At 53.2% G+C, this 19515-nt stretch overlaps 1 protein-coding gene and 1 pseudogene across 1 annotated transcript in view; one reads left to right on the top strand and one right to left on the bottom strand.

The window, feature by feature from the left end:
• LOC143692372 (uncharacterized) overlaps positions 1-15598 on the top strand; it is a 62796-nt pseudogene extending 47198 nt beyond the window's left edge.
• Positions 1-19515, bottom strand: part of LOC143692431 (uncharacterized) — a 230170-nt gene that overhangs the window by 142181 nt on the left and 68474 nt on the right. The window lies entirely within an intron of this gene.

Here is a 19515-nt window from a genome sequence, read left to right as displayed (position 1 = left end):
TAGAACAGTCTTTCTTCAGTTCACTTAGGGAGAGGATTCTCGCTTTCATGCAATGGAGACTTCTCCATAAGAAAAACATTTGCTCGTGGCTCTCAATTCCCACGAAGAGCAGCTGCCCAGAAAATCTGCAATTGTCAAGTCCCTCCCATTTTTCATAGCTTTTCCCACAGCTGTTTTTATGGGCCATGTCAACTAATGGGGTATGAGTTTAGAGATGAGCTGTTCAAGAGCAAAGATTCTCTTCATCTATTTATGAAATCATCTTCATCTCTGAGAACAGAGATCTTCTTCACTCCCTGAGGGCAGAGGATCTCACCACTCTTCTCTCTTTCTCTCTTTAAACTTCTCATAGGATCACAGCTACTTCAACATTTGCCTAGTTTACCATGGAGGCCTTTGCTGAACAAGTCATCTCCCCATATTTTCAAATAGTTATAGGGGAAAAGAGAGTCTGATATATTAATTCCATCCTTCTCCATAGCTTTTCAAGAGGATTTCAGCCCCAAGATCAAGGCATCTCCTCATCCCTTCCATCTGGGACTCAACTTTCCCTTCACTGACCTCGGTGTCTTCATGTTGCTCCTCTCTGTGCCTGCACTTTGTCCTTTTCTCTCACTGGAGGGAGGATGGAAGCACTGAAAGAGTTCATATCTCACCCGGGGCCTGCAGATTGGTTCCGTGCCCCCGGCCGGGCTCGGTGCTTGCAGCCGGAGCTGTTTTACGATGGAGGTTTCTGCAGCGGCTGCGCTGGGGCTGTGTCAGGATGGGCCGCGCTGGGGCAGGGCCAGGATCTCAGCAGCCAGGCCAGAGCACAGCCGCAGCACGGCTGGGGCCGATGGCTTCTCCTGCCCCTGCCCGGGGCTTGCGGCTGAAGCCCAAGGGTGGCAGAATCTTGGCCGAGCCGGCCCGGCCCGGGGCTGCTCCTGGGGCCCGGCGGATCCTGGCTGGGCCCGGGCTGGCGGCGGGGCAGGGCTCAGCAGGGCCCAGATGTTCCCAACTGCAGCCATGGCCCAGCCCGGCCTCGGCCCCGCGGCCTCCCCTGCCCTGCCCGGCAGCCGATGGGGCCTGGCGGGGTCCCTGGGAAGGGGCCCGGCCCCACGGCAGGAGCCGCCTGGCCCGGCCTGGCTGAGACGGGGCCGGGTCAGCCTTGTTACCTCTGTGCCAGCCAGAAGGGAAAGAGACCCTCCCAGGCTTTCTCATCTTTAACATGTGTCTTCACAGAGGCGTGTACAGTTTCCTTCATAGTTTAACAGATTGTCAAATCTCAAAGATAATTACTGATTGTTTTTTTTGTCAGACATGCTGGAAACTGCTAGCAGCTTCTCTTAGAACATCACTTTCGTGATGCAAAACCACCACAACTGCACAGAGCTCCTTTGTCCATATATAGTGCTCATGTGCCCGAGGTTTCAAAATACCTCCCTGGGAGATCTCCGGGCCCTCTCCAAGGTGATTTCAAATGAAAACATTCAGCTCAGAGTCTAAGAAAATCACCAGAGGACAGGGCCAGCCTGACCTGTCTGTCCTGGCTACTTTTGTCTGAGATCAGTCCTTGGATAAACAGAATTGAGAGGCCAAATTCTAATTTTGGCCATGGTCCCTGGACCTGAAAGCCGGTTCTTTTCCATAGGAAGGAAGGAACAGAGCCCCAGTGTTTCAGGGGCAGATGAGAAATGGCCACCAGAGGCCAAGGCCAGCCAGAGCAAGCAGGATTTTGTTCTGAGTGATATCCTTGCATATAGGAATTGCTTTAGGGAGAGTTTCAATTTTGGCAATGGGCATCTGAAAAGGGGGGTGGTTCTTTCCCATAGCAAGAAAAGCACGGAGCCCCAGTTTTCCAGGAGCTGATGAGAGGTGGCCCTTGACATTGCAACATCAGCCAGACCTGTCAGGGGACCCCTGGGAAGCCAAACCAGCCAGACCTCTTCAATGTTCCCTCAGTTCCATGGGGCCCCACAGTGTCCCAATGGTCCCTTGCTTCCCTGAGGCCCTGAGGTGCCATAATGCCCCCTTGGTGACACCAGGCCCTGAAGGGTCCCAATGGTCTCCATGGTTCCATCAGGCCCCACAGAGCCATAATGGTCTCTGGGTTCCATGAAGCCCCACTGTGTCACCATGGCTCCTTGGTTCCATGGGCTCCAGTGGTGCCACAATGATCCCCTTGGTTCCATGAGGTCCCACAGTGTCCCAGTGATCTCCATGGGAAGGAAAGAACCCAGCCCCAGTGTTGCAGGGGCAGTCACCAGAGGTCAAGGCCACCCAGGCATGATGGTACTGGCAGATTGTGCCTGGGAGCAACCCTTGGATATCCAGAATTTTGGAGGTGGAATCCCAATTTCAGACATGGACACCTGGAGGATAAGGATGCTTGTTTTCCACTGGAAAGAAAGAACGGAACACTGATTACACAGTGACATTTGGGGATCTATGGGGAGTATTGGGGATCGTTTCTGCACCTTGTGACCCAACAGGAGCTTCTCTAATAAATGTTGCCTGAAGCTCCCACTGTGGTCATGAGAGGAGCCCCTGTGAGTGTCTGGGACATCCCGGCTCTTTGGCAGCCTGGGGACTCCTGGGATGTCACCATGGGATGGCTGTGACTGCCTCTGACCCCAGGGCTCTTTACCATCCCCAGAAAGCCCTGGGAGCTCTCCATGGAGCCCCTGTCTCTGCCTGTGACATTCCAGCTCTGGAACAGCCTGGAGACTCTTGGAAAGTCCCCATGGAACCCCTGTGAGGGCCTGTGACAAATCTGATCCTTAGCAGGCAACCATCACCAGGACCCTGTTGCTGTAGTCAGTTTCCATGGAAATCATCACCAGCCCCCTGTTGCTATGCTCAGTCCCTTGGCAGCTCCATGGAGACCCCATGCCAGGGGTGGTTGCCATGGCCACCAGGGCTGGCACCAGCTGGGATGCTCGGTTTCCACGGGCCGGGCTTCAGGAATGGGATTCCCCAATTTCCTGCTCCTGCTAAAACCGCGCTGCCCTCGCTGCCCTCCCGCCTCCCATGGAAAGCACAAAAGGCAAAGATCCCGGGCTGGGATAAGAACAATTTATTGGGAACAGCAACGAGATAAGGAAAAAATGGAACAGAAACAATATTGATAACAGAAGGGATAAATAAAACTTTGACAGGGAAAACTACAACACAACTGACTGTCTCTTTCCAGCCACAATTTCCCCTGTCTGGAAAGGACACCCTTCTCCTCTGGGAGAGAGAGAGAAGGTCCCTTTCCTGCCCCTGGCAATAGCCTGAGGTGGGAGTGAATGTAATGAAAGGGCCATGGCCAGACCATCATGTTCTTCAATCCCACATCATGTCACGGGCAGGAAAAGGGAGAGGTGTCTTCCCAGCATGGATCATGGGCAACACGGATCCCCAGGACTCTTCCCAATGCGGGTCCTCTAAAGGGGGATGAAGCTGGAGCGATGCATGAAGCTGTTCCTGCAGCTGGGGCATTTGCAGGGCTTTCCTTACTGGCGGCTCCATGGGTGTCTGGTCAAGTGAGAGCTGCTGGTGAAGCTCTTCCCACACTGGGGACATTCGTAGGGGCTCTCCCCAGCGTGGCTGCACCAGTGGGTGACGACGGTGGAGTTGTGCTTGAAGCCCTTCCCACAGTCAGGGCAGCAGAAGGGCCTCTCCCCAGTGTGAATCTGCTGGTGGCAGAGGAGACTGGAGCTGGTCTGAAACCTCTTCTGACACCGGGGACACTCGTAGGGCCTCTCCCCAGTGTGGATGCGTTGGTGGTTGATGAGGGCAGAGCTGCAGCTGAAGCCCTTCCCACACTCCCCACACTCGTATGGCCATTCCCCAGTGTGGATCATCTGGTGGCTGATCAGGGTGCTGCTCTGCCTGAAGCTCTTCCCACACTCCAAGCACTTCTGGGGCTTTTTCCCATCATGAAGCTGCTCATGGGCCACCAGCTCTGAGCTCTGTCCACCTTCCTGTCTCAGGGTGGGTCTTTCCTCCTCAGAGCACCCTGGGCTGGGTTTGGAGCCCCTCCTCCTATGGAATCTCTGGGGCTTTTCCTCCACGTTGGAATTCTGCACTGTGGAGCCACTTAAAATGGCCTCTTCCACGATGTTCTGCCTTGGGGATTTGTCCTCCGTGGTCTCCATCCTCAGCTTCTTCTCTGGGGGAGGAAAGACAAGGAGAGGATGGGATTTGCCTCCGTGCCAGAGGGAAGGGGAAGGAGATCCCCCCAGTGCATCCCCAGCAGGACGGGGTTGGCAGCAGGGTTGTCCTGCAGCCGGGGGCTGTGCTGGGCTGGGAGATGGAGCAGGAGAGAGGGGGAAAGGGGCACTGACTTCCTCCTCACCTGCCTGGCTGTCCCAGGGTATCGTGTCAGTTTGAAAAGACAGGTGTCTGCTAAGGAAGGCAGGAGACTCCCCTGAAATGGAAAATGTTAATCCCTTCACTTGGAATTATAATTTTCAAAACAAGGGGCTGTCAAGCAAAGTCTATGGGAATAGGAATAACAATTCTTCAGAAGGAAAATTAAAAATACAAATGCAGTAGTACTAAAAACTACTTACAGAGTAAGAATACGACCTGACACCCTGTGGGTCAGAGTGTTGGTAGCACTCCTGTTAAATGGTGGTTGCGGTGCTCCTGCAGGGACAGGTGTGGTTCTGTTGGAGCAGGGATCCTTAGAAGATTGGAGTTTTCCTCGGAAGGTCCAGTTGTGGCGTCGATTGGCCTGGTCTTCCTCTGGGATCCAGTGGAGCTGAAAGCTGCTCTTCTGGGAATCTTGTGGGAGAAGGCTGACTCTGTTGTTCACATTCTCAGATTATCTCCAGGTAGGAATGCTTGGCTCCTCCCTCTGGGCAGATCTTCTCACAATGGGATGATGGAATTTTTCTCAGTGACACTCAATGGCCCATTAACAGAAGATATCTCCCTGGAGGGAGGATTCATGTGGAAGAGATAAAGTAAACTGCTCAATTAACAGATGATAATTGCCCCAACTTTAACAGAGGGTAATTGAATACACACCCAGCTAAACCTGAGACACTGTTCCAGCCTTGGAAAGCAGGATTTGATACCAGGATTCTTTAGGGAATGCAACCCTGATTGAAGGCAGAGATAGAATCTCCAGAGCCTGCAGCCAGAAATGGACAGTTGTTTGATACTCATTTCAACATCTTCTCTTTTGGAATTATTGACTAATGATTATTTGCTTTGCCTACCTAATATTTTTGTAATTTTTTGCAAATTTGCATTATCTAAATTACACTGTTCCTTAAGTTAAGTTGGTGTCTGTGTCTTTGGTGCGGGCCCTGCCCACTGGCGAAACAGGGCCCAATCCTGCCTAAGTGTTACCTGGGGAGACAAAACCCTCACTGCAACTGTGCCCCCTTCCTCCTTGATCCCCACACTTCATGCACTGATCATGATGTCCTATGGTCTGGGCTATCCCTGGGGTCAGCTGGGATCTCCTGTCCTGGCTGTGTCCCCTCCCAAGCTCCCCCACACCCTCAGCCCCTCCCCAGCGTGGCCGAATGAGGGGCAGGACAGGCCTTGGTTCAGTGCGAGCTCAGCAAGAACAAAACCATCTCTGCATGCTCAGCCCTGTGCTCAGCCCCCGGGCCCGGCATTTCCTCCACTGCCACCCCGGAGCCCCCTTTCCCACCCCTCTGCCCCACGGCCGCCGCAGCACCGGCTGACAATAGAAGCAATTCTGGGGCAATTCCAAGTTTCCTTGGTTCCTGCACAGCTCCAGCTCAGCTGCTGGCAGGTTACAATTAAAGAAAAGTGCAAATTTGGCCCAATACAGATATTATTAAAAGGAAGGGAAAGCTCTGTGTAGCTGTCACAAAGGTGACAGGGATGAAGAGAATAATGATTCTCACATTTGGAAAAAACCCAAGCCTGGGAATTCAGTAGTTATTTGGGAATTTAGCTACTTGAGCTGGGCTTCTTGTGGGACTTTTAGCAGCCTTGTGTTCCTCGCCATGTGGTGAATGAACCTTGTCAGTCTTGCTGGTATCATTTGCTCCATTTCCACCAGTGATTTTAACAAACTTTTCAAGTAGGGACAACAAAGTATTTTCTTTACACTCCAGTCCCACAACAGCCATTTTCCTCATCAGTTCTCCCATAGGTTGCTCAGAGGAAGCTGCATCCAAGTTTCCAAGAGTTCCTCCAGAGAGACCCACAACCTCCTCAGAGGAAGGAACCATGCTGTTGTCAAAGGCAACTGGGGTCAAACAACAGTGCCCTGAACTCACTGTGCCAAAATAATTTTGCAATCTGGTTAAGAAAATATTAGAGAGATGCCATTTGCCCTGGAGCAGGGCAAGTGTGACATTGTCCCCTGTGTGTGTGTGGCCTTCCCAGGGTGGGGGTTTTACACCTGAGCCAGTTTGGGTAAGGGGGGTGGTGTTCACCCCCTGAGCAGGGATTCCCCCACTGTTTCAGGCTGCAATGTAAGTTGGAACCAAATGCATGTTTTCAATGCCCATCTTCATCAACTGCTATAAACAGGTGGGGCAGTGTTCTTGATCTCTTCCATGACTCAGCCCTGATCACGCCCTCCAGGGGAGATATCTTCTGGGAATGGGCCATTGGGTGTCACTGCAGGACTGATCAAATTCCATCCTCCCATTGTGGCATGCTCCGCCCAGGGGGAGGATCCAAGCATTCCTACCTGCATATAAGGTGAGCCTTGCAACACCAGGAGCAGCTTGCCTACTGGATTCCCAGAGGACAACAGCTCCAGAACCACCACTGGACCTTCAGAGGAAGACCTGACCCTTCTACAGGATCACTGCTTGGACAGAATCACGTTCATCACTCCCAACAGGACTGCAGCCACCATTTAATGGGACTGCTGCCACCAGCCTGACCAGCAGGGTGTCAGGTTATATCCTGACTCTGTCAGTTTAAGGCAGTGTTTCTGCATCATTGCCTTGATCTTCATTTTCTTATTAAATTGTAATCCTGGTTTAGACCCTCCCCAGGTTTGCCTTCAAACAAGTACAAAATTCAATGTACTTATCCCTTGTTTTCTTCTCAAAACAGGATTTTCCATCCCATAAACTTGTCTGGATGGAGGAGGAGGCTGTGAGGAAGAAGAAGGTGCCCCAGGAGCCCCAGGCAGGTGAGGAGGAATTCAGTGGCCCTTTCCCCCTCTCTCCTGCTCCATCTCCCAGCCCAGCACAGCCCCCGGCTGCAGGACAACCCTGCTGCCAACCCCGTCCTGCTGGGGATGCACTGGGGGGATCTCCTTCCCCTTCCCTCTGGCACGGAGGCAAATCCCATCCTCTCCTTGTCCTTCCTCCCCCAGGGAAGAAGCTGAGGATGGAGACCACGGAGGACAAATCCCCAAGGCAGAACATCGTGGAAGAGGCCATTTTGAGTGGCTCCACAGTGCAGAATTCCAACGTGGAGGACAAGTCCCAGAGATCCCACAGGAGAAGGGGCTCCAAACCCAGCCCAGGGTGCTCTGAGGAGGAAAGACCCACCCTGAGCCAGGAAGGTGGACAGAGCTTCAGCCAGAGCTCGGAGCTGGTGGCCCATGAGCAGCTTCATGATGGGAAAAAGCCCCACAAGTGCTTGGAGTGTGGGAAGAGCTTCAGGCAGAGCAGCACCCTGATCAGCCACCAGATGATCCACACTGGGGAATGGCCCTAGGAGTGTGGGGAGTGTGGGAAGGGCTTCAGCTGCAGCTCTGCCCTCATCAACCACCAGTGCATCCACACTGGGGAGAGGCCCTACGAGTGTCCTGAGTGCCAGAAGAGGTTTCACACCAGCCCTGATCTCGCCAGGCACCGGCAGATTCACACAGAGGAAAGGCCCTTCCACTGCCCTGATTGCGGGATGGGCTTCAAGCGCAAGTACCACCTCATCAGGCACCAGCTCATCCACACTGGGGAGAGACCCTACGAGTGTGGCACGTGTGGGAAGAGGTTTCGGACCAGCTCAAATCTCCTCCTGCATGAGCGCATTCACACGGATGAGAGGCCCTTCTACTGCCCTGACTGCGGGAAGAGCTTCAAGCACAATTCCACCCTCATCAGGCACCAGCGCATCCACACTGGGGAGAGGCAGAGGCCCTACGAGTGTCCCCAGTGTGGGAAGAGCTTCACCAGAAGCTCTCATTTGACAAGACACCAACGGAGCCACCCGTAAATGAAGCCCTGCAAGTGCCTCGATTGCAGGAACAGCTTCATGCACCACTCCAGCTTCATCCCCCATGGGAGAAGCCAGATTGCAAAGAGCCCTGGTGATCCATGTTCCCTGTGATCCATGCTGGGAAGACACCTGTCCCTTTTCCTGCCCTTTGCCAATGACCTGATGTGGGATTGGAGAACATGAGGGTCTGGCCATGGCCCTGTCATTACATTCAGTCCCACCTCAGATCATTGCCAGGGACAGGAAAGGGACTCTCTCTCTCTCCCTGAGGAGAAGGGTGTCCTTTCCAGGCAAGAAATATTGTAGCCAGGCAGACCCTGTGAGTTGTGTTGTAGTTTTCCCTGTAAACAGTTTTATTGATCCCTTCTGTTATCAATATTGTTTCTGTTCCTGTTTGTTCCTTATCTCGTTGCTGTTCCCAATAAATTGTTCTTATCCCAGCCCGGGATCTTTGCCTTTTGTGCTTTCCATGGGAGGCGGGAGGGCAGCGAGGGCAGCGCGGTTTTAGCGGGAGCAGGAAATTGGGGAATCCCATTCCTGAAGCCCAGCCCGTGGAAAGCGAGCATCCCAGCTGGTGCCAGCCCTGGTGGCCATGGCAGCAGCCTTGGGAGCGGGTCCCTGGCTGGGGCTGTGGGAACCTCTTCCCTCTGGTGCCCAGGGACAGGAGTGGAGGGAGCGGCTGCAGCTGAGTTGGGGCAGGCTCAGGTTGGATGTCAGGAAAAGGTTTTTGCCCAGAGGCTGCTGGGGCCCTGGCCAGGCTCCCCGGGGAAGGGTCCCAGCTCCAGGGCTCTCTGAGCTGCAGCAGCGTTTGGCCAGCGCTGCCAGGCCCAGGCTGGCATTGTTGGGGTGTCCTGTGCAGGGCCAGCAGTTGGACTGGAGGATCCTGATGGGTCCCTCCCAGCTCAGCCAATTCTGTGCTTCTGGGATCCCATCAGCCTGGGGATGGGGGCTGCCAATGGTTGCCATGGCAACGGGCTCTGGCTGCAGGCCTGAGCTAGTGTCCATGGCAACCACCCCTGGCATGGGGTCTCCATGGAGCTGCCAAGGGACTGAGCATAGCAACAGGGGGCTGGTGATGGTTGCCATGGAAACTGACCATAGCAACAGTGGACTGGTGATGGTTGCCTGCTAAGGATCAGATTTGTCACAGGTCCTCAGAAGGGTTCCATGGGGACTTTCCAAGAGTCTCCAGGCTGTTCCAGAGCTGGAATGTCACACACAGAGACAGGGGCTCCATGGATGCCTCCCAGGGCTTTCTGGGATGGTAAAGAGCCCTGTGGTCAGAGACAGTCACAGCCATCCCATGGTGACATCCCAGGAGTCCCCAGGCTGCCAAAGAGCCGGGATGTCCCAGACACTCACATGGGTTCCTGTCATGACCACAGTGGGAGCTTCAGGCAACATTTATTAGAGAAGCTCCTGTTGGGTCACAAGGTGCAGGAACAATCCCCAATACTCCCCATAGATCCCCAAATGTCACTGTGTAATCAGTGTTCCGTGCTTTCTTTCCAATGGAAAACAACCATCCTTATCCTCCAGGTGTCCATGTCTGAAATTGGATTCCACCTCCAAAATTCTGGATATCCAAGGGTTGCTCCCAGGCACAATCTGCCAGTACCATCAAGCCTGGGTGGCGTGGACCTCTGGTGACTGCCCCTGCAACACTGGGGCTGGGTTCTTCCCTCCCCATGGAAATCACTGGGATACTGTGGAGACCTCATGGAACCAAGGGAATCATTGTGGCACCACTGGAGCCCATGGAACCAAGGGGCCATGGTGACACAGTGGGGCTTCATGGAACCCAGAGACCATTATGGCTCTGTGGGGCCTGATGGAACCATGGAGACCATTGGGACCCTTCAGGGCCTGGTGTCACCAAGGGGGCATTATGGCACCCCAGGGCCTCAGGGAAGGAAGGGACCATTGGGACACTGTGAGGTCCCATGGAACTGAGGGAACATGGAACAGACCTGGCTGGTTTGGCTTCCCAGGGGTCCCCTGACAGGTCTGGCTGATGTTGCAATGTCAAGGGCCGCCTCTCATCAGCTCCTGGAAAACTGGGGCTCCGTGCTTTTCTTGCTATGGGAAAGAACCGCCCCCCTTTTCAGATGCCCATTGCCAAAATTGAAACTCTCCCTAAAGCAATTCCTATATGCAAGGATATCACTCAGAACAAAATCCTGCTTGCTCTGGCTGGCCTTGGCCTCTGGTGGCCATTTCTCATCTGCCCCTGAAACACTGGGGCTCTGTTCCTTCCTTCCTATGGAAAAGAACCGGCTTTCAGGTCCAGGGACCATGGCCAAAATTAGAATTTGGCCTCTCAATTCTGTTTATCCAAGGACTGATCTCAGACAAAAGTAGCCAGGACAGACAGGTCAGGCTGGCCCTGTCCTCTGGTGATTTTCTTAGACTCTGAGCTGAATGTTTTCATTTGAAATCACCTTGGAGAGGGCCCGGAGATCTCCCAGGGAGGTATTTTGAAACCTCGGGCACATGAGCACTATATATGGACAAAGGAGCTCTGTGCTCTGCGCTGTTGTGTTGGTTTTGCATCACGGAAGTGATGTTCTAAGAGAAGCTGCTAGCAGTTTCCTCCGTGTCTGACAAAAAAAACAATCAGTAATTATCTTTGAGATTTGACAATCTGTTAAACTATGAAGGAAACTGTACACGGCTCTGTGAAGGCACATGTTAAAGATGGGAAAGCCTGGCAGGGTCTCTTTCCCTTCTGGCTGGCACAGAGGTAACAAGGCTGACCCGGCCCCGTCTCAGCCAGGCCGGGCCGGGCGGCTCCTGCCGTGGGGCCGGGCCCCTTCCCAGGGACCCCGCCAGGCCCCATCGGCTGCCGGGCAGGGCAGGGGAGGCCGCGGGGCCGAGGCCGGGCCGGGCCATGGCTGCAGTTGGGAACATCTGGGCCCTGCTGAGCCCTGCCCCGCCGCCAGCCCGGGCCCAGCCAGGATCCGCCGGGCCCCAGGAGCAGCCCCGGGCCGGGCCGGCTCGGCCAAGATTCTGCCACCCTTGGGCTTCAGCCGCAAGCCCCGGGCAGGGGCAGGAGAAGCCATCGGCCCCCGGCCGTGCTGCGGCTGTGCTCTGGCCTGGCTGCTGAGATCCTGGCCCTGCCCCAGCGCGGCCCATCCTGACACAGCCCCAGCGCAGCCGCTGCAGAAACCTCCATCGTAAAACAGCTCCGGCCGCAAGCACCGAGCCCGGCCGGGGGCACGGAACCATCTGCAGGCCCCGGGTGAGATATGAACTCTTTCAGTGCTTCCATCCTCCCTCCAGTGAGAGAAAAGGACAAAGTGCAGGCACAGAGAGGAGCAACATGAAGACACCGAGGTCGCTGAAGGGGAAGCTGAGCCCCAGATGGGAGGAATGAGGAGATGCCTTGATCTTGGGGCTGAAATCCTCTTGTAAAGCTATGGAGAAGGATGGAATTAATATATCAGACTCTCTTTTCCCTATAACTATTTGAAAATATGGGGAGATGACCTGTTCAGCAAAAACCTCCATGCTAAAGTAAGCAAATGTTGAAGTAGCTGTGATCCCATGAGAAGTTTAAACAGAGAAAGAGAGAAGAGTGGTGAGATCCTCTGCCCTCAGGGAGTGAAGAAGATCTCTGTTCTCAGAGATGAAGATGATTTCAGAAATAGATGAAGAGAATCTTTGCTCTTGAACAGCTCATCTTTAAACTCATACCCCATAAGTTGACATGGCCCATAAAACCAGCTGCGGGTTAAGCTGTGAAAAATGGGAGGGACTTCACACTTGCATATTTTCTGGGCACCTGCTCTTCGTGGGAATTGAGAGCCACAAGAGAACATTTTTCTTATGGAGAAGTCTCCATAGCATGAAAGAGAGTCTCCTCTCCCTAAGTGAACTGAAGAAAGACTGTTCTAGATGGTGTAAACTGACTGAAAATTTCAGGTTTTGTCTCCTTGCATTGTCAGTAAGAAAGAAAAGGTTGTAGGGAGAGGAGAAGTGTTCAGATTCTTATTATTCTTTTTTCTATCTAGTGGTAATAAACTTATCTATATACCCTTTTAAAATTTTGAGCCTACTTTGCCTTTCTCCTAATCCTATCTCACAGCAGGAAATGAGTAAATATATTCCAGTGAGTGCAATGGTAATTAGCTAACACTGATCCCACTGCACTGAAAGGTGCATTGGCTGAGAAATCTCAAATTAGCAAACCAAAATCACTCCAGATACATTCCTGATAAACTGCATAAGAGCAGAGGGAAATCAAGGCAGAGCCATGGTTTGTCAGGACTTGCCGCATCCTGATGAGCCCTGTGGTGCATTTGGAGCTGAGCTCTTGAACCTCAGGGCCTGAGAGGAGATGGCACAAACCTTTCCAGGAGTCAAAGTCAGAAGAAAACCCCAAAGTGTCTCAAAGCATGAATGGGTCCCACTGAGGTCCATCCCCAACACAGGCTTCTCATGGACTCCTTGGAGGAGAGAATTGGAGGCCAGGATTAACCAAAAACCTCTCAGAGTCTCAATATGGAAAGGAAATTCCAAACTACCTTAAAAATTTTGAGTATCTCAAAGCATTAATGAGACCCACTGAGTGTCAGTGCAAAGCTCTCAAGGGACTCGTTAAAGCCGTTAATTGGGGCCATGATTGCACAAACCTCTCAGAGACTGCAAGGCAAAAGCCAAACCCAAAGTCCTTTGAAAAACCTGCAGTCCCAGCAGGGAGCATGAAGGAGCCCCCAGGGCCATTGCTGAGCAAGGCTCCCCAGGGACTCCTTGCAGCAGATCCTTGAGGCCACTGGGATGTGGGCTAGGGGGGGATGCTGAGGGCAGCACAAGGGGCTGACAGTGCCCAGCCTGGCTGGGGCTGTGCCAGGAGGCCCCAGGGCCTCAGGACAAGGTGTCTCCTCCCAGCCCTTGCTGGCACAGACCCTGCTGTGCCCCAGGGCACCAAGACTTGGCTTCTCTTTGTCCCCACCTGTCATCACTGCCTGCAGTTCTCTGTTCTGCCTGGGGCCTGGGGACACTTGCTCAGTTGTGTCCCTCTCTGGGACCCATGAAAAGTCCAAGAAAGTTTGGAGTTGGATTCTGCCTTGGAGTTCTGGAGAGGTTTCTTCAGTTCCCTCTCAGGGACTGATGTTCAGGGCCTGAGCACAAAGCCCCAGAGGCTCATTAAAGTCCTTGTGCTATGTCTGTGCTGCTGAGCTGGGCTGGGCTCCTGGCCCAGAGGCAGCTCCTGGTCACCAAGAAGAGCTTCAAAAGCACATTTCTCTGGATGAGCAGCTCTTCTGCCAGCCCAGCAGGGCTGGGGCACTGCCTGCAGCCAGCCTGGGCACAGCACAGAGGCACAGAGAGCTTCAATCAGTCAGGGCTGGGAAGGGGCTGAGAAGTGCCTGGGGCACAATCACTGGCAGCCCTTGGCACAGGAACCTCTGGCTGCAGGACAATGCAGCTGCAGCTCCTGGAGCCATCTCCTGCAGCTGGAACATGCCAATGCCTGCAGAGCCTGTGAGTACATTCTCTGCTTGTCTCTTGTGCAGAGCAGCCAGGGGTGCCCAGGGCTGTCCTGCAGAGAAGGGTCCTGCAGCCCAGGGCGCTGTGCTGGGGCAGGGACTCTGCTGCCTGCCAGGGACAGCTCTCAGCCAGCCCTGGCAGCTGCTCCCAGCACTGGGGGACAAGATCTGGGGGGAAGGAGACAGCTGGTGAGGCTTGGAAGTGTTCTCCTTGTGTGGGGAGGATGCTGCATTGTTCAGGACTGCTCTCAGCATGACATTTAACTGCAGAATTTAGATGATACAGGGAGCACAGCAAGGCAGGGGCTGTATAAAAGTGGATATCCTACTTTTTTCATCAACTGCTCTGGGTTGGAAATTGCATATAGATCTTCATCTCTCAGTTCAGCCTGTGAAAAATAAAAAAAAAAAAGTTTCTCTTTGATCTGATTAAACAAGGCAGTGAAAGAAATCAGCACAGGGCCGCTCACATGCAGCATCAGTGTCGCTTTTCCAGCCTCCTAGGGTTGTTCTGACATTGCCATCAGAGCCTGCAGAGCCAGAGCTGCCCCTGGGCAGTGCTTGAGCTGGGAGGGCTCTGCAGGGCAGAGCTGAGCCCCCAGGGCTGGGCTGGGCTCTGGCAGCACTGGCAGGGCCCAGCCCTGGGCACAGGGAAGCAGCTGCTGGCAGGGACAGCTCCAGGCAGCAGAGCCCTGGGCAGGCAGTGGGGGGAAAGTGCCCCCAGCCTCTGCTGGGATATTTCAAGTCCTCTCCAAACCCAACTATTCCATGATTTCTTTTCTTACAGATCCCCATGCCAAGGTGCAGCAAATGTCCAACAGCAGCTCCATCAGGCACTTCCTCCTGCTGGCATTGGCAGACACGCGGCAGCTGCAGCTCCTGCACTTCTGCCTCTTGCTGGGCATCTCCCTGGCTGCCCTCCTGGGCAACGGCCTCATCATCAGCGCCGTAGCCTGCGGCCACCACCTGCACACGCCCATGTTCTTCTTCCTGCTCAACCTGGCCCTCGCTGACCTGGGCTCCATCTGCACCACTGTCCCCAAAGCCATGCACAATTCCCTCTGGGACACCAGGGACATCTCCTACACTGGATGTGCTGCTCAGCTCTTTTTGTTTGTGTTCTTCATCTCAGCAGAGTATTTCCTCCTGACCGTGATGTGCTACGACCGCTACGTGTCCATCTGCAAACCCCTGCACTACGGGACCCTCCTGGGCAGCAGAGCTTGTGCCCACATGGCAGCAGCTGCCTGGGCCAGTGCCTTTCTCACTGCTCTCGTGCACACAGCCAATACATTTTCCCTGCCCCTGTGCTATGGCAATGCCCTAGGCCAGTTCTTCTGTGATGTGCCCCCGATCCTCAAGCTCTCCTGCTCACACTCCAATTCCCTCAGGGAATTTGGGCTCATTGTTTTAAGTGCGTCTTTAGGACTTGGTTCTTTTGTGTTCATTGTTTTCTCTTATGTGCAGATCTTCAGGGTTGTGCTGAGGATCCCCTCCGAGCAGGGACGGCACAAAGCCTTTTCCACCTGCCTCCCTCACCTGGCTGTGGTCTCTCTGTTCCTCAGCACTCTCATGTTTGCCTATTTGAAGCCTCCCTCAATGTCCTCCCCATCCCTGGATCTGTCCCTGTCAGTTCTGTACTCAGTGGTGCCTCCAGCCCTGAACCCGCTCATCTACAGCCTGAGGAACCAGGAGCTCAAGGCTGCAGTGAGGAGACTGATGACTGGATGCTTACAGGATCATTAAACTGCTGGCCAATTTCTGCAAATCACTTGTAATAAAAGTCATCTTTCATACTTCGAGTTGGTTTGGCTGGGGGCTTTTATTTATGTGGCAATATTTTTCTTTTGTTTTAGTTTTCTCATATTTTCCACAAAGAAAGGTCATTGTTTTTGCCATTTCTCATTTTGTTTCTCCCTACATTCCCATTCGCCACAGACGATGTCAATGTGTGGCTGCGCTCTTGGTGACTTTAAAGGAACTAAAGGATCTTCCAGCAAAGTTTTCTCCAGAGATTCTCCTTGTTGTCAGCTGCTGCCACCCAGGTAATAATTAGCATTGACTCCATGATTCTAAAAGGCTGATCAATCACTTTATTATCTTATAATATTGTACTTCTTAAGAAACTTAACCCCTTACCAACAGTCCAATACAGCATTGACTGAATTGGTCAATGAATCTAAAACACTATTACTATTGTCTAAATAAGAAATCACCATTTAATAAACATATCTCTAAAACACATTCTACGTGTACACAATAAGTATAACAAATAAAAATAAAAATAATTTCTTACTCTTTTCTCCAATCTTCTCACAAGCTTCCCCAAGAAAATACTAAGAAAATCATGTCTGCTGCTCTCTATAGAGACAGCTGCGGCTATACTGCTTTTGTTCCCTTCTCTGGAGCTGCAGCAGCAATGTCTGTGTGCAGAGCTGGGGGCAGATCAGTGCTGGCACAAAAGCTCTGCTCCTGCTGGCCACACCATTCCTGATCCAGGCCAGGAGCCATTGGCCTTCTTGGCCACCTGGGCACACAGCTGCCTCATGTCCAGCCTGCTGTCCATCAGTCCCTGCAGGTCCCTTTCTGCCTGGCTGCTCTCCAGCCACTCTGTCCCCAGCCTGCAGCACTGGGGCCAACTATCAGGGCCTGGCACTTGGATTTGTTAAACCTCACCTTGTTGGGTTTCATCCCCTGGATCCAGCCTGTCCAAGTCACTGTGCAGAGCCCTCCGACCCTCCAGCAGATCAACACTCACATCCAGCTTGGTGTCATCTGCAAAGATCTCTTTGGTTCTTTGGGCCCCCTCAGTGTCACAATGGCCTCTTGGTTACACCAGGGCCTGCACTGTCACACTGGTCTCCTTGGTTCCATGGGGCCTCAAAATGTGACAATGGTCCCCTTGATTCCATTGGGCCCCAGGGTGTCACAATGGCCCCATGGCCACAGGAGGTCCCACACTGTCACCATGGTCTCTGTGGTTCCACAAGTCCCCTCAGTGTCACAATGGACTCCTTGTTTCCACAAGGCCACACAGTGTCACAACGTTCTTCCAGATCCCTTGAGGCCCTATCGTGTCACAGTGGCCCCTTGGTTACACAGGATCCTGCAGTGTCACAATGTCCCCTTGGTTCCATGAGGCCCCGCAGTGTCAGAACGGCCCCTTGGTTCCACTGGGCCCTGCAGTCTCCCAATGGTCCCCTTGGTTTTGCAGTGTCAAAATGGTGAAACCCCTTGGTTACACGAGGCCCTGCAGTGTCACAATGGCCTCTGTGGTTCCACAAGGACCCAGAGTGTCACGGGGCACTCCCTGGTTCCATTTGGCCCCACAGCACCACCATGGACCCCTGGTTCTGTGGGGCTGCACGGTGTCACCATGGTCCTCTTAGTTCCACGAGGCCCTGCAGTGTCACAATGGCCCCAGAGTGTCCCAATCATCAGAGAATGACAGAATCAAATAGGCTGGAAAAGATCTTTGGGATCATCAAGTCCAACCAATGCCCTAATACTGCCTTGTCACCCAGACCATGCCACTGAGTGCCACTGCAGAGGGACAGTGACTCTGCCACCTCCCCCCTGGCCAGCCCATTCCAGTTCCCACTCACCCTTTCTGTGAAGAACTCCTTCCTATTGTCCAGCCTGAGCCTCCCCTGGTGCAGCTTAAGGCTGGGTCTTCTTGTCCTGCCCTCCAGCAGATCCACACTCACACCCAGCTTGGTGCCATCTGCAATTTGTGAATGCTGGACTCGATCCCCTCACCCAGACCATCAGTGAAGATATTAAACAGGACTGGGCCCAGCACAGATCCCTGGGGACAGCACCAGTGCCTGGACACCAGCTGGGTGCAGCACCATCCCCACCACTCTCTGGGCCCAGCCTCCAGCCAGCTCTTAAATCTCCCAGCCAGGAGGGAACCTGCCCAAGCCGTGGGCTGCAGCTTTTCCAGGGAATGCTGTCAGAGACAGAGTCAAAGGCTCTGCTGGAGTCCAGGCACACAACATCCACAGCCTTTCCTGCATCCACAGGTGGGTCACCTGGGCATAAAAGGAGACCAGGTTGGTCAGGCAGGACCTGCCAGCCCTAAATCCACGCTGGCTGGCTCTGATCCCTGGGCCATCCTGTGGGTGCCCTGTGGTGGCACTCAAGGTGATCTGTTCCATAACCTTGCCGGGCACCCAGGTCAGGCTGACAGGCCTGGAGTTCCCCAGCTCCTCCTTCCAGCCCTTCCTGGGGATGGGCTCACACTGGCACCTCCAGTGCTCTGGGCCCTCCCTGCTGAGCCAGGACTGATGGTAAATGATGGAGAGCAGCTTGGGGAGCTCATCCACAGCTCCCTCATCCCCCTGGGATGGATCCCATCTGATCCCATACACCTGTGAGCATCTGAGTGGCTCAGCAGGTCCCCAGCTGCTTCCTCCTGGATTCCAGGGGGCTGTTCTGCTCCCTGTGCCCATCTACCAGCTCAGGAGAACACTTGTCCTGAGGACAACCTGCCCTAATATTGAAAATTGAGAGAAACAAGGTGTTAAGTAACTCAGCCTTTTCTTTATCTTTAGTTACTGTATTACCCACTGCATCCAATGAACAGTAGAGGTTCTCCTTCTCCCTCCTTTTACTATTAAATTTTTTTATTTAAAAAAATTTATTTTTTTACAGAAGCTGATAGGTTAAGTTCTGATTGAGTTTTCAACTCTCAACTTTTCTTTCTGCATAACCTAACAACATCCTTAAACACTTGCTGAGTTGTCAGTCCATTTTCCCCTTTTCCCACAAAAGCTCCATGCCCTGCCAGGCCAGTCATTTTCCTCACTGGCTCATCTTTTGCCACACTGGGACAGGCTGCCCCTTCCCCCTCTAGATTACTTTCTTGAAATGTGTCCACCCTTCCCAATGCTCCTTGTTTTTAAGGGCTGTTTCCCTTAAAAAATCAGTACCCAAATTGGTACTCCCCAGATCTGCATCCTGAACAGGCCAAAGTCTGCCCTGCCTAATTCCAGTGCAGAAGTTTTGTTGCTGCCCCTCCTTCTTTCACAGAACATTGAAAACTTGATTATTTCATGGTCACTGTGCCCCAGGCAGCCTCTGAGCCCCACATCTGCCCCCAGCCCTTCTCTGTATGTGAACAGCAGCAGACAGAGCTTTCCTTGGCAGTGGGAGTGTTACCAAAATTCAGAGAAACAGAAAACTCCTTAACCCCAGTGTAGCATTAAGAAGCAGCATTGTTTATTCAGCTGGATGCACAGGGGAGAGCTCCTCCCAAAGCCATGCATGCTGAGTACAGGAAAGTTTCTGTTTATATTCTGTATTTTGCACACATATTCATTGATTGTCTTGGTCTAAACATACATATGATAATCATTTCCCCAAAACCATTAACATATTCCCCCTCCCCTTTACCCATGTGTTCTTCTGTCCTGGGGGTCTCTCTGGTGGTCCCTGGTGGTCGTGGACCCCAATGTTCCAGTGGGGCTGGCTGAGCTGGCAGGACCCTGAGGCTGCTGAACTTCCAGTTCCCCTTCTCACACAATGGGCCTTGTGTGGTTTCCATAGGCCTGGGGATGTGGAGAACAAGCTCCAGGTGTCAGCTCACCTGGTGTAGACAATTGATCATCTGGTAACATGAGGTGACAGAGTGGGCTATGACATCACAGAGTGGGGCATGTGAGGTCATCGAGAAGCTATGACATCACAGACTGTTTCTGTGACATCACAGACCAGCTGTGTGACATCAGAGAAGGGGCTGTGACATCCCAGAGGGGCTGTGTGACATCCCAGAGGGGCTGTGTGCCATCCCAGCAGGGCTGTGTCAGGTCACTGGGTTGGTCACTCGGCCCCAGCTCCCCCTCACAGTTTCTCCCAACAAGTCCAATGCTGTCCATGCCCAGCA

Source organism: Agelaius phoeniceus, assembly GCF_051311805.1.
Source record: "Agelaius phoeniceus isolate bAgePho1 chromosome W unlocalized genomic scaffold, bAgePho1.hap1 SUPER_W_unloc_1, whole genome shotgun sequence".
Taxonomy (NCBI): domain Eukaryota; kingdom Metazoa; phylum Chordata; class Aves; order Passeriformes; family Icteridae; genus Agelaius; species Agelaius phoeniceus.
Note: the sequence above shows the minus strand (reverse complement) of the source record. Positions and strands in the feature narration are given on the sequence as shown.